The sequence below is a fragment of the Schistocerca americana genome, chromosome X (genome assembly GCF_021461395.2).
Source record: "Schistocerca americana isolate TAMUIC-IGC-003095 chromosome X, iqSchAmer2.1, whole genome shotgun sequence".
In the NCBI taxonomy this organism is placed as follows: domain Eukaryota; kingdom Metazoa; phylum Arthropoda; class Insecta; order Orthoptera; family Acrididae; genus Schistocerca; species Schistocerca americana.
This window is the reverse complement of record NC_060130.1, coordinates 470,892,786-470,906,469: the sequence shown is the minus strand read 5'-3', so window position 1 is coordinate 470,906,469 and position 13,684 is coordinate 470,892,786. Positions and strand designations below refer to the sequence as shown.

The 13,684-nt window shown below is 38.5% G+C and overlaps 1 non-coding gene across 1 annotated transcript; it reads left to right on the top strand.

Annotated features, from left to right (window-relative positions):
- The first annotated feature begins 2,751 nt into the window (after nucleotides 1-2,751).
- On the top strand, nucleotides 2,752-2,825 carry Trnat-ugu. Its single transcript has one exon. It is a non-coding gene; the product is annotated as a tRNA-Thr (tRNA).
- The last annotated feature ends 10,859 nt before the right edge of the window (nucleotides 2,826-13,684 follow it).

The window sequence follows — 13,684 nt, the reverse complement described above, 5'->3', positions numbered from 1 at the left end:
CAGGCTGTCATGGCCAGGCCACATGGGAGAGATTTTTTGGTGTGGAAGGGGTGACAGCTGTCAAAACCCAGATGAGTTTACTGTGGACAGAGGTATGAACAGAGCCATCAGAGAGGATGATACCAGTGTCCAGGAAGATGGCATGCTGGGCTGAGGAGGACCAGGTGAAGTGGATGGGAGAGGTGTTTAGGTTGTAAAGGAGCAAAGATACAGTGTCTTGGTCCTGGGACCAGATCATGAAGGTATCTTCAATGAACCTGAAACGGCTAGGGGTTAGGCATTTTGGGAGGCTAGGAAGGTCTCCTCCAGATGGCACATAAATGGGTTTGCATAGGAGAGTGCTATGTGCATCTCCATGGCTGTGCCACAGATTTTTTTGTGTATCTTCCATTCAAAGGAGAAGTAGTTGTGTCCTTGGATGAATATCCATACAATTATATATGACAGAAATATCTCTTCTGTGACACTGTCTGTGATGTGCCTACATAACAAATTCTATATTCATTGTAGGTGGCAGTGTGAAGACCTGTGACTTTATAGGACCTGTACTATTGCTGTATGATGGCTGAAATGTGGCTGATGTAGACCTGCGTGAAGTAGGCTGGGTTTGCTGACCTGGAGCAATGAGATGAAACTGCTGGTACTGCCAACTGGTAGCAATGGAACTGAACAGCTGATGCGGCTAGTTGGAACTGCTGGCACTGCTGACTTGAGGTGTAGGGCATAACTGACTTCACACAGTCAAGCAGTGGCCTAAATAGTTGGGAGTGAATGGATATCTGCATGAGACAGTGAGGGCACATGAACTGGTGTAGCAAAATAGTGCCTGCTGACAATGCCCACTGCTGAGACAGGCATGCTGCCTGTTAGTGAGGATGACACTCCTAGACACTGTGCAGGGGATGTGTAGCTACCATCCTCCTGGTGAGGTTTGCTGCATGCACAACCTGCCTGGTGTGCAAAGGAATCGATTACCAGATGGATACAACGGGAACTGTGACTTTATCCTGACCTTGATAAAATCAGCCATCAGACCCTATTAAGTACTGTATGTGAAAGGCTTCACGAAAGAAGTGTGCACAAGGCAGTCAGTCATCTGTGCACTCATCAGTGCTCATCACTGAAGGCAACCCATCACTTACATTGGACTGTTTCTTTCTTCACGAGTGAGGTGTGGTCTGGCTTGCAAAATAGCAGCAGATATTCTTTACTTCAATGATGTACAAATTTTTTTTACCATCCTTCAAGCACCCATAAAAGAGTTTTCTTTGAGGAAGACAGTTTCTGTGAGAGCTACGGTAAATAGTATTTGGGATATAATCATTCATGCTCTTCCATATGTATCTACAACTCAGAACATCTATAGAAAATGGGATCTATACCTTTTTCTGAGTGTTCAATAGCTGGCATTATCATTCTATAGTTTGATAATCCCCAGCTGCACAAGACATGTCTTATAGGCATATATGTTCTAAAGGAAACCACTTATTGCATAGTGTTGTTATATTCATTCTCTGACATGCATCCTTTATGGCATGTTTGGATGCTCTTGGGATGCATACTTCACCAGAGCCTTCCATGCTTGGACCAACTATATATATATATATATATATATATATATATATATATATATATATATATATATATATATATATAATGGAATTCATTTCAGATGAAATTCCCAGACCCTACCATTAACATCATTATGCTTTACTATGTGTACTGTACTCAGATTAATCACATTGTGTATTCAAATTATTTCTGGTTAATGAAATTACTATTTTTGTTTTGAATTTTTCAAATGTTTTCCAAATTCAAAGATGTGTGAATTGTAGATAACTATGTTTTTACCATATGTATAAGGTCTATGTTCATGTACAACACTCTGTTAGTGGACTATATTTTCAGCAAGGCCAACAATTCCTGAATTGTATATGAAGACAGTATCTGTTCTTTCGGACATGTCCAAAAGAATAGATACCATTGGTGATCTTGCAGCTCTCAAAGAAATCCAAACCATTAGCTGGTTACGGGATTTGATAAATATCAACAGGGACAGTTGAAAATGTGTGCCTCGATCAGGACTCAGACGCGGGCTCTCCTGTTTACGTGCAAATGCTCTATCCGACTGAGCCATAGAGGACACAGAGGATAGTGCTACTGCAGGGACTTGTTTTGGGCTTGCTCCTCGTGAGACCCACACTCCAACTTACTGTCCACACACTACAGTTGTAGTGCCCCTGCCCACTATACTCATTACTTGCAGCAGTCTATCTACTGATTTCCGTAAGAGTTTGAGCAATGTGAGTGCATCCCCACTGAAGAAAATCCTTGGCCAGTAACCCTTATTTTATATGAAGATGGTATCTGTTCTTTCAGACAACCATGAGTAATAGGTATAGTGGGCAGGGGGGAATTACAACTGTAGTGTGTGGACAGTACGCTGGAAGTGTGGGTCTCATGAGGAGTGTGCCAGAGATAAGTCCCTGCAGTTGCACTATCCTCTGTGTCCTGGTTCTACTGAAGTAAAAGAAGAGTCTTCTGTAATTTTTCTCAGTAGGAGCAGGGAAAGAGTGGCCTTTTTGACTAAAGCTAAAAGAAAACCAATAAATTGCATGAAAATCACACCTGTTTTTAATCAAAAGATAAAGTATAAAAGTATCTGAGTAACCAATAACTTTATTACTTTCAACTTAATTATTAATGTTACTGTGTTCAGTCTAATAAAACGATCTATAACTATCCTCTGTGTCCTTAATGGCTCAGTTGGATAGAGTATCTGCCATGTAAGCAGGAGATCCCGGGTTCGAGTCCCGGTCAAGGCACACATTTTCAACTATCCCCAATGATATTTATCAATGCCTGTAAGCAGCTAATGGTCTGGGTTTCATAGTAATTTCATTCTTCGAGAGCTGCAAGATCACCGACGGTATCTGTTCTTTTGGACATGTCTGAAAGAACAGATACCACCTTCACATAAAATAAGGTTTACCGGCCAATGATCTTCTTCAGTGCAGATGCACTCACATTGCTCAAACTCTCATGAGAACTGGTAGATTGACTGCCTCGAGTAGTGAGAATAGTGGGCAGGGGCACTACAACTGTAGTGTGAGGACAGTAAGTTTGAAATGTGGGTCTCACGGGGAACATGCCAGAGATAAGTTTCTGCATTCACACTATCCTCTGTGTCCTCGATGGTTCAGTCAGATAGAGCATCTGCCATGTAAGCAGGAGACCTACATCTGCATGTACATCTACAGCCATACTCCGCAAGCCACCTGAAGGTGTGTGGCGGAGGGTACTTTGAGTACCTCTATCAATTCTCCCTTCTACTCCAGTCTTTTATTGTTCGTGGAAAGAAAGATTGTTGGTATGCCTCTGTGTAGGCTCTAACCTCTCTGATTTTATCCTCATGGTCTCTTTGCAAGATATAGGTAGGAGGGAGCAATATACTGCTTGACTCCTGGGTGAAAGTATGTTCTCAAAACTTCAACAAAAGGCCATACCTAGCTACTGAGCGTCTCTCCTGCAGATTCTTCCACTGGAGTTTATCTATCATCTCCGTAACGCTTTTGAGATTACTGAATGCTCCTGTAATGAAGTGCACTGCTCTCTGTTGGATCTTCTCTATCTCTTCTATCAACCCTATCTGGTACGGATCCCACACTGGTGAACAGTATTCAAGCAGTGGGCAAAAAAGTATACTGTAACCTACTTCCTTTGTTTTCGGATTGCATTTCCTTAGGATTCTTCCAATGAATCTCAGTCTGGCATCTGCTTTACTGATGATCAACTTTATATGATCATTCCATTTTACTTCACTCCTAATGCCTACTCCCAGATAATTTATGGAATTAACTGCTTCCAGTTGCTGACCTGCTATATTGTAGCTAAATGATAAGGGATCTTTCTTTCTATGTATTTGCAGCACATTACACTTGTCTACATTGAGATTTAATTGCCATTCCCTGCACCATGCGTCAGTTCATTGTATAGCCTCCTGCATTTCAGTATAATTTTCCATTGGTACAAATCCTGGTCGGGGCACACATTTTAAACTCCTCGTTGATATTTATCAATGCCTGTAAGCAGCCAATACTGTGGATTTCATTGTAATTTCATTCCTGAATTGGTTCAGAATTTTATGAGGAAAACTCCACTGACATAGCCTCAAGATTGCCTGATCTCCACCATTTTGAGAACATATTGTGGGGATGGTTTCATATAAGGCATGATGGACACACCAGAGCGACTCTGTTTTTATAAATTCAATTTTTTCTTCATTCTACACCCTATACTGGCTCTACTGAAGTGAAAGAAGAGTCTTCTGTAATTTTTCTCAGTAGGAACAGGAAAAAGGTGGCCTTCCAACTCTAAAGCTGAAAGTAAACCAATAAACTGCATGAAAATCACATGTGTTTTTAATCAAAAATATTGTATAGAAGTAGCTGATTAACCAATAACTGCATTACTTTGAATGTAATTATTAATGTTACTGTGTTCAATCTAATAAAATGACCTATAACTCTAATATATACAACATTTGTTAAAGTATATGTGATGAGAAAACATTTCCTTTTAAAAATCATTATTCATTGATAAAGTCTCTTTCTGTTCCCTAGAAACTTATGGTGATACTCACATACCATCTGAAGTACATACAGCTTGTGATTCTTGTTAATTTATTATAGTTTTCTTTGAGCTCAATGCTTTTTGTACCCTGATAGTTTACAACTTTCATCAAGTAGATAAAAAATGTAATTTTTGTTAACTATGTTTTCATACACTGTATAATCAATCATACTATGATCTGAATTTAATTGAATAGATAAAAGTATCTATCCACCAAGCAGCAGCAAAGTCTTCCCCTTTTCCTAAACCTCACCAGTCCTTTTCGTTCACCCCTCTTCCTTCTCCTTCAGTCCTTCTGCCACAAGAAGGAGCCACTGGCTCTGAAAGCATGCATATGTAATACCTTTTATATGTGTGTTCTCCTGCTGTCATTTGGTGAGTAGACTTTTTATCTATCCAATTACATTATGTTCTCAAAACTTAACTATTTTCATTGATATACAATGATCTGAGTTACTTATGGAAATGTTGTGACCATATGTACATCACACATCGTTCCTGCACTTTCAAAAGTGAAAAATCACGTTAGTATTTATCGTGTACACTACAAAGAACATCGAAATAGTGTGTTGGTCTGTTGGATTTTGACAATTTTTATCATTATTCTTTTTGGTATCTAGTTTCATCCATGTATACTCTACTACTTCCTGCAAATAATTACATTAGCTGTACCTGGAGCCATAGTGTACACGATGGTGGCCGTTACAGGAAAGTCTTACACTGAAAAGCCAAAGAAACTGGTACACCTGCCTAACATCGTGTAGTGCCCCTGCGAGCACACAGAAGTGCCACAAAATGACATGGCAGGCGATTGACTAATGTCTGAAGTAGTGCTGGAGGGAATTGACACCATGAATCCAGCAGGGCTATCCATAGATCCATAAGAGTACAAGGGGCTGGAGATCTGCTCTGAACAGCAGGTTGCAAGGCATCCCAGATATGCTCAATAATGCTCATGTCTCAGGTGTTTTGTGGCCAGCAGAACAGTGTTCCGGGAGCCACTGTGTAACAATTCTGGATGTGTGTTGCATTGTCCTTCTGGAATTTCCCAAGTCCATTGAAATGCAAAGTGGACATGAATGGATGCTGGTGATGAGACAGGATGCTTATGTATGTGTAACTTGTCAGAGTCATATCTAGACATATCAGGGTTCCCATATCACTCCAGCTGCACACCCCTGACCATTGCAGAGCCTCCAACAGCTTGAACAGTTCCCTGCTGACATGCAACATCCACGGATTTGTGAGGCAGTCTCCATATCTGCACACATCCATCCACTCTATACAATTTGAAAAAAGTTTGAAACATGTTTCCAGTCATCAACAGTTCAGTTTCAGTGTTGATGGGCCCAGGTGAGGTGTAAAGCTTTGTGTCATGCAGTTTTCAATGGTACATGAGTGCACCTTTGCCTCTGAAAGCCCGTATCAATGACGTTTCATTGAATGGTTTTCACGATTACATTTGTTGATGGCCAAGCATTAAAATCTGCAGTAATTAGCAGAAGGGTAGAACTTCTGCCATGTTTAAGGATTCTCTTTGGTCATTGTTGGTCCCATTCTTGCAGGATCTTTTCCTGGCTGCAACAATGTCAGAGATTTGATGTTTTACCAGATTCCTGATATTCACGGTACTCTTGTGAAATGGTTCTAGGTGAAAATCCCCACTTCATCACTATCTCAGAGATGATGTGTCCCATTGTTTGTAACTTCACATTCAAACTCAGTTAAATCTTGATAATCTTCAATTGCAGCAGCAGTAACCAATCTGACAACTGTGCCAGACACTTATTGTCTTATTTAGGCATTTCAGACTGCAGTGCTGTCTTCTACCTGTTTACATATCTCTGTATTTGAATATGCATGCCTATACCAATTTCTTTGGCACTTCAGTGTATACATTTTTTATGAATTTTATTGGGATATGCTGTTTCCCTTCCTTCAGTTATATCACATGAAACACTCACCTGGTATACTAATTAAACAGTTTTATTTGCAACACAAGAAATATACCCACAGATTTGGGAAAAAACACAATAACTAATTTCTGAGGAACAAAAATGAAAAGTTTCTTGACTGAACAAATGCTCAAATAACCTGAGTTCCAAAAAATAAGAGTCATGGGTTGAATCCCTTTAAAGTCTGTCAGAATGAATTTTGTAGTACTGGCACAAAGTCTGACACTTCTCAAGTGTAGCAGATTTAGGAAAAAACAGAATACCAAGTCCTCTCCATTTGGCAGCATCCCATTTGACCAGTCCCATTTCGCAGTGATGGTGAAGAGTCGATCATGGTAGTGCATCATCCAGGCAAGGTGTCCCTAATGTTGCAGACTGCACTGAAACTGCTGGCTGCCATCATGGCATGGGTCTAAATTGTCATATCATAGAGTAACACTGGTGTTTGATCAGGTCACACTTACTTTAGATTGAAGTAGAAAATAGCTCAGTCTGTGCATGCTGATCAGGGCTGCATGCATACCGTGGAGCTGCTGCTGGCCCAGCTACTGGTGTTGCCCTCTGTTGATCTGCTGGTAAGCTGCCTAGTTTGAATTTTTGCCTCATGCACATGTGAGTATTGTCAGCGTGATGTATATTGTGTGGTTTGCTGTTGGCACCAGTTGCACTTGTCACCATAGCAGGTTATCCTCCAGTTTGTTTCATTCCATAAAAAAATGAGCTGTATGAAATTTGCGCTCAATAGACTAAGAGGAAGGGATGCCCCTAGTGTTCAAAATCAGAAAAACCAGAAGAAAACCATCAACTTCACAACTTCTGCTTGGGTAATTCATTCATAATCTAATGTAGGCTGTTTGATTGCCTCAGTCTTCTTAGTTAACTGCATCCACATTTCACAGGTCACATTGATAAAGTAGTGTGATGAGTCAGTGACCCCAAGCCAGATAGAGAGAGGGCAGAGTGAGCCAAATTATTCCTTTTTACCACCCTAACTCAAATTGTCTTTCACCCTTGAGGAAAGGCACCAGTTGTTGCAAGTATGATATTTTCATCTTCAGTTTGTTTACAGGGAAAAATGTTTTTGCATGGCATGACCCATATGCACGAGCACTAAGAATGAAATTAAACTAAAAAACAAGAGTGACTCTAATGTACACATCCTGTCTTATGTTCTCCCTCCTCCCCCCCACCTCCCCCCAATACCACCACCACACCACAACCACAAAAAAAAAGGGGAAAATGTTCTCAGTATGACTGAGATCAGGCATTTTGGAGGTCATCCCTGTGGAGTCTTCCTAACACAATTGTGACATAGTTTAGAGACTGTGAGTTTGTGCATTGTTTTGCTGAAAGTACACAACACTAACAGAGTGTTGTACATGAACAAACTGATGTATGTGGTTGGACAGTAGGTTCCTGTGTTGTTTACCAAAGGGACGATGATTGACATGCCAAGAGGACCACATAATCCTATATAAATATCCTTACACAAGCATACCTCATCAACTTGCCTGAATGGAATCCTGTTCAGAAAAGGAATGTGGACTGATATTTATAACTCATCATATCAGGTGAGCTTTTCCCATGCTCCCATCACACAGTGACACTGTTCCTTGAGTTCATACATACCGCTTTAGTCTGTGGTGTGTAATGATTAAGTGGAAGATGTGTGTGGCAGTGATTCTCTTCCTCAGAGTGTGAAGATTGCATTAGACAGTATCACTGCTCACTGACAATTGTTTTAAAACATTGAATTGGCTAGGTGTTTGTTGCACTGTGATGTGTGTATCTGCTGTTATACATTGCAACAGCAGACAGGAACTTCTGTCATCAGTGTTTTGTTGGCCGCGGTGTTTGACTTTGGCTGCATTTGTTTTTATAAAATTGATGTACTCATGATATATCATTGACACAATGACACCCCAGAGATGAAGTATTGCATGCAGAGGTCAGCCATGACCTGACCATGGTAAAATATGCTGATGTCACAGATCTTGCACATAATGTGACTGTCGAGGCAAATGCCAACTTATGGTCTGACAATATTCCAGTCATATGAACTGAACACCACAGTGTATAATGTGATATGTCAATTCCATGTACCTAATGATCCATGGGGAATATATAAATAAAGAATTAAAAATAAAATACAGAGTGTACATAGACTGACATTTCAGTTCTTGGAAAGGAATGTATTTGAAGCTTGTAAATTGACACTACATTTGGTTCTAGCAGAATGATTTTTAGTTGGATGTACTATTTAGGAATCAACAGATTTTTGGCAGAAAGAGCAATGTAAGGCATCAGAAAATGATTGCCAGTGGATCAAACAAAAGCTCCAGATTATTATATCGTTTGTAGTACATGCTGTTCTCACAATTCAGTTCAGCTCAATTTTACTGTAAAGGTAGGACTTGAAGCCAGCAACAGAGCACCATATGAGTAATTAGCCACATACTAGAGTTAGCCAGGTAGTGGTCAGTGACCCTCCAGCTGAGTGAATGTCTACCACTGCCGGAACCAGGTCCAGGGGCCTTGGGTTGTCTGCCGAGCCCAGGCAACCAACCCTGCACCAGGCACTAGCCCCTGCTCTTTAGCATTCAACCATACCTCAACTCTCTACAATGACATCTCCATGCTGCTGGAACACTGCACCATTAAGCAATGGTGGTCAACTCCATCCCGCTCTCCCATACAACAGCAGTACTTGATCACCACTATGTACTCAGTGCCATCATACTGGAGGCATTAGTTCATTGCAATATCTGCTAAGCAGCACACATCTAGTATATGCTGTGCTATGTTGTTTTTAACTACAGTGCTAGATTATTACATTATAATGTTGCACTAGTTTTGTAGTTAATCCCGAATTCTCTTACTTAAATTCTGTAGTTGCTTGTCACCAAATGGGTGATGTAACTGTGCATTAGATGAATAATCCATTCATTACTATGCATACCTGGTAATTCGTCTCATGACAGTTTTTGAGGTACACTAATTTTTAAGATGATGTAGTCAACATGTTCAATTTACTCTTTCACTGATTTATTTCTGCAAAGACATACAACAAAATTAGATCCATGACTAACATAAAACTGCCCAAAAACTGACATAAAACTAATTCAATACTGGAAAATACTGAATGACTCCCCTGTGGTTACTGCTGTTGCTGCTTATGCAACAACCAACAACTACAATATCTCTTTACGTACTTGAACATAATTAAACTTACAACTAAAATTTATATGCTTTCATAAAACCGGCTACAAATTTTGACTTGGAAAAACCTTGACAACATCTGTGATATAATTAGTATGTTGAAAGATCTTGGTCTTGTAATGAAATTTCATGAAAGATAAATTGATAATAGTACTTTGACTATGTTTGTTAAATATTCAACAATTACACAATAATATACTTTTGGTGTCTTTACATTGAGTTCTATTGTCAGGCCTATTACTATTGCTCTTTTGTATAGTATTCCTACAGTGGTTGATTTAAATCTGTTTCACATTTAGTTTAAGATATTTTTAGTTTGTAGTACAATATTTCTATAAGTTGATCACAAAATAACATTAATTCAGATTAATTGGAGGTCAATTACTTTTTATACATAAAGTAAGCAAGTAATTTTACAATTGAAACTTCTGTATGTATGCAACTTTTCATAAAGCTAGCATAACAGTATCTCTGAAATGTGAGGAATCACACACTGTATGGCTGTTCTTCCTCCACTCCATGAGCTCACATGCACAACCAAAACTCATGTTTGAAGTATCACCACACAGTATCCCACTTCTCCTCAGTTTCACTCTGATGTTATATTTTGTCTGTGGACTAATAGACAGTCTCCATTACCAACAGTTCAGTCAGAGCACAACTACAAAAAATATGAACAATTCTAAACAATCAAAATACATGGTCAGGTTTTACAGTTTCTAATATTACTCAATTGAAAGTCAACTGTCACAAGTAGTTATATTATTAAATTTTACAAGTGTATGATTAAATTAATTATGTTTCAGAAGATACATATTATTCATATATACAGGTTTTTAATAACTAGTATTTCTTGTTATAGTATTGGAGATGCATGTACTGTATGTGGATGTCAGGTTTGCTAGATTATGTGCTATTGAAATATGTTACTAATTAGAATGGATTTGATTGTTATGGAATTCATCAGGTAGCATTTACAATATGACTGTGTATGTGTTAAATGGAGTATAAATTGTTTCCTTATTCTTCTTCTTCCAATTTTGATTTGGTTTTAAATTAACAGTGGCTAATAAATTGACAGGTAGTAATCACATGTAACCATATTGTTGCAGTCTTAGGAGCTGCTTTTACTATGACAGTTTGTTTCTGTGATGACAAATATTTTCTTATTGAACATACTACAGTGGTCAATCAGTCCTGGCCTAAAATGCTCCTTCTTGGTACAGTCGCCTCTTCATCTTTCAGTTAACATAGTGTAAGTGTTTGAACATATGTTTATATAAGAAAAGGCAGTTTCCTGCATATCATGACAATAATTACATAATTGTGCATCTCAAATAATAATAACAGACAAATGTAATAAATTATCTCCACCATATTGTAATGTTTTGTACCTTTAAAGTGAATTCATGTAAATATTTATCATCTGTGCCTGTTACTTCAAATATGTAACTACTGTTTGTATATGACATTATGTGTAAGTAATTGACATGACAAGATCTTCCACACAGGATCTACCATTAAAACGACCATTTATCTTAAATAAGAACAGTCATTTTGCCATATAGAAAAGATGTTGGGTATAGTTGTCCTGGCAAAGGGTTTTACTGCCATGAAATGGTTTTGTAGAAGGTAATAAATTCAATGGAACACCAGTATGTATTCTTAATAACTACAAATTCTTTAGCTTATACAGCAACAGTAGTGTGGCATATGATTCATCCGATATCACTATATGATATTCAATATCCACAGTTAACAAAGGTTGTAATCCTTTACTAGCAATTTCCCCTCATCAGTTCTTGTGTAATTAGGCATTTATGATACCAACCACCTCATATGTATAGTCAAATGTATGCACGTCTAAATTTCATGTAAGTAGTGAATAATCAACCCTCTTTAATAGAGTATTGGCTTGTGTAAGTATTGCCTTAACAAAAGTGTAACTCTGTAGCAATGATAATATATCTGTTTATGTTCCTTACAGCATTATGAATATAATGGAATTGTTGGACATTAGTGAAAGGTATTTCACATTTCTTTCTTATGAGTGGGAACTCGCAAAGGCTGGCAAGAATTAACAATAGAAATCTTTGACAGTGTTGTACTTTGATACATTATTTATTCATTTTATGATGGACATTTAATTTCAAGACGGACATTTGACAATAAGTGTAGATATGTATTGGTGCAATTTTATAATCATACAGACAATATTGTTTTAAAGACAAATGTGGTAATATTTTGTTCTGACAGTATTTCATTATTTCTATAAAGGTAGGAATAGCCACTAAGACCAAAAATAACAAAGGACAAACATCCCCTTCAAATATTTGCTGTACCATTCATGCTATAGATTCATGTATACAATGCTTCCTGTGTTGTAGCGGATATAATGGAATAATGCTTCTGCATTCAACACAAAGCAGATGGTCTTGCCCCAGTGGTAACACCAGTTCCCATCAGATCACTGTAGATAAGGACTGTCAGGATTAGCTAGCACTTGGCTGGGTGACCATCTGGATCTGCTGAGTGCTGTTGGCAAGCGGGGTGCGTTCAGCACTTGTGAGGCAACCCACCACAGGTCACTAAGTGATGCACTCCGATATACATGCTCAGAAGTGCTGACCAAAACTTTGCAATATGCTTGATCACTAAAATCCTCTCCCATGATAATATGATATGTAACTAAAATATTTTAATATATGACACCTTCCCTCAAAAGTGCATTAATATGCACTGCACAAAGTGCTATTAAATACAATTAAAGCTTTGCATATATTCTTTACACTACACCTGAAAGAAAACACAACATTAATGTGTAGTTTTATGTTTCCCGAATATGTTAGTGCAAGAAGGGCTACCTCGTTACTGCTATCAAAGTGGAAGTGCACGTACAAGTAAACTACGCAATAGAGCAACGTCCGAAGGCTATATTCACAATGTTTTGCAGCGCGATGTCTACCTTCTGTGCATGTTTTTAGTCATACAGAGGTAGGTATAAGAACTGATGGAGCTCTCCAGGTACAATGTGTTGTGGATAGACCAATCCGTGACACACCTGATGTTTTCCGGAGCATGTTAAGTGTAGCTTAAATGATAACGCATATGCACAACACAATATAAATGAAGGTGTTATTGTGCTATTTCACTTAGGCTGCAGTATTATTTGTGCCTATAATAATAATAATGATAATAATAATAATAATAATAATAATAAATCCTGTGGAGGCCCGGGAAAAGAGTAGGCCTCCGGTATGTTCTGCCAGTCGTAAAAGGCGACGAAAAGAACAAACCACTAATAGGGCTAACCCCCCTTTTAGTGTGATTACTTGGTTCAGGACAGAACTAAAGAAGCCTCGGACAAGCGCCGTCACGGTCGAGGATGACGCTTGAACCCTATGCCCGCTCACAATGGTAACGACACTGCTAGCCAACTGGAAAATGATTTAAATCCAAATAGAGGTGTTTTGCAGGATATGCTTCCTGCAACCACCCTAGAAGTAAACAAAGACAGAGGATGAGATGGTCAGATGAAGTTAATCGACACCTCATGTTCTGTTATTACCAAGCAACAAACCTAGGAACCAACACAACTGGATACAGATCACAAGTATACACAACATTTATTACCAGATACCCAGAATTAAAATTTTTAACAGAACAACGACTAGCTGATCAGAATTAGAAAATGTCAAACAACAAGTAAACAAATACTGGAACAAAATAATGTGCAATTAGAAGAAGAAGAAAATACAGTAATGGACTCAAACATCCCAGAGAAAACAAACAAAGAACAAAACGCGTCAATTAAACAATCAGACAAAAACGAAATCTTAAGACAGCCACCAGAACAAGCACAAATAGAACATGAAGTG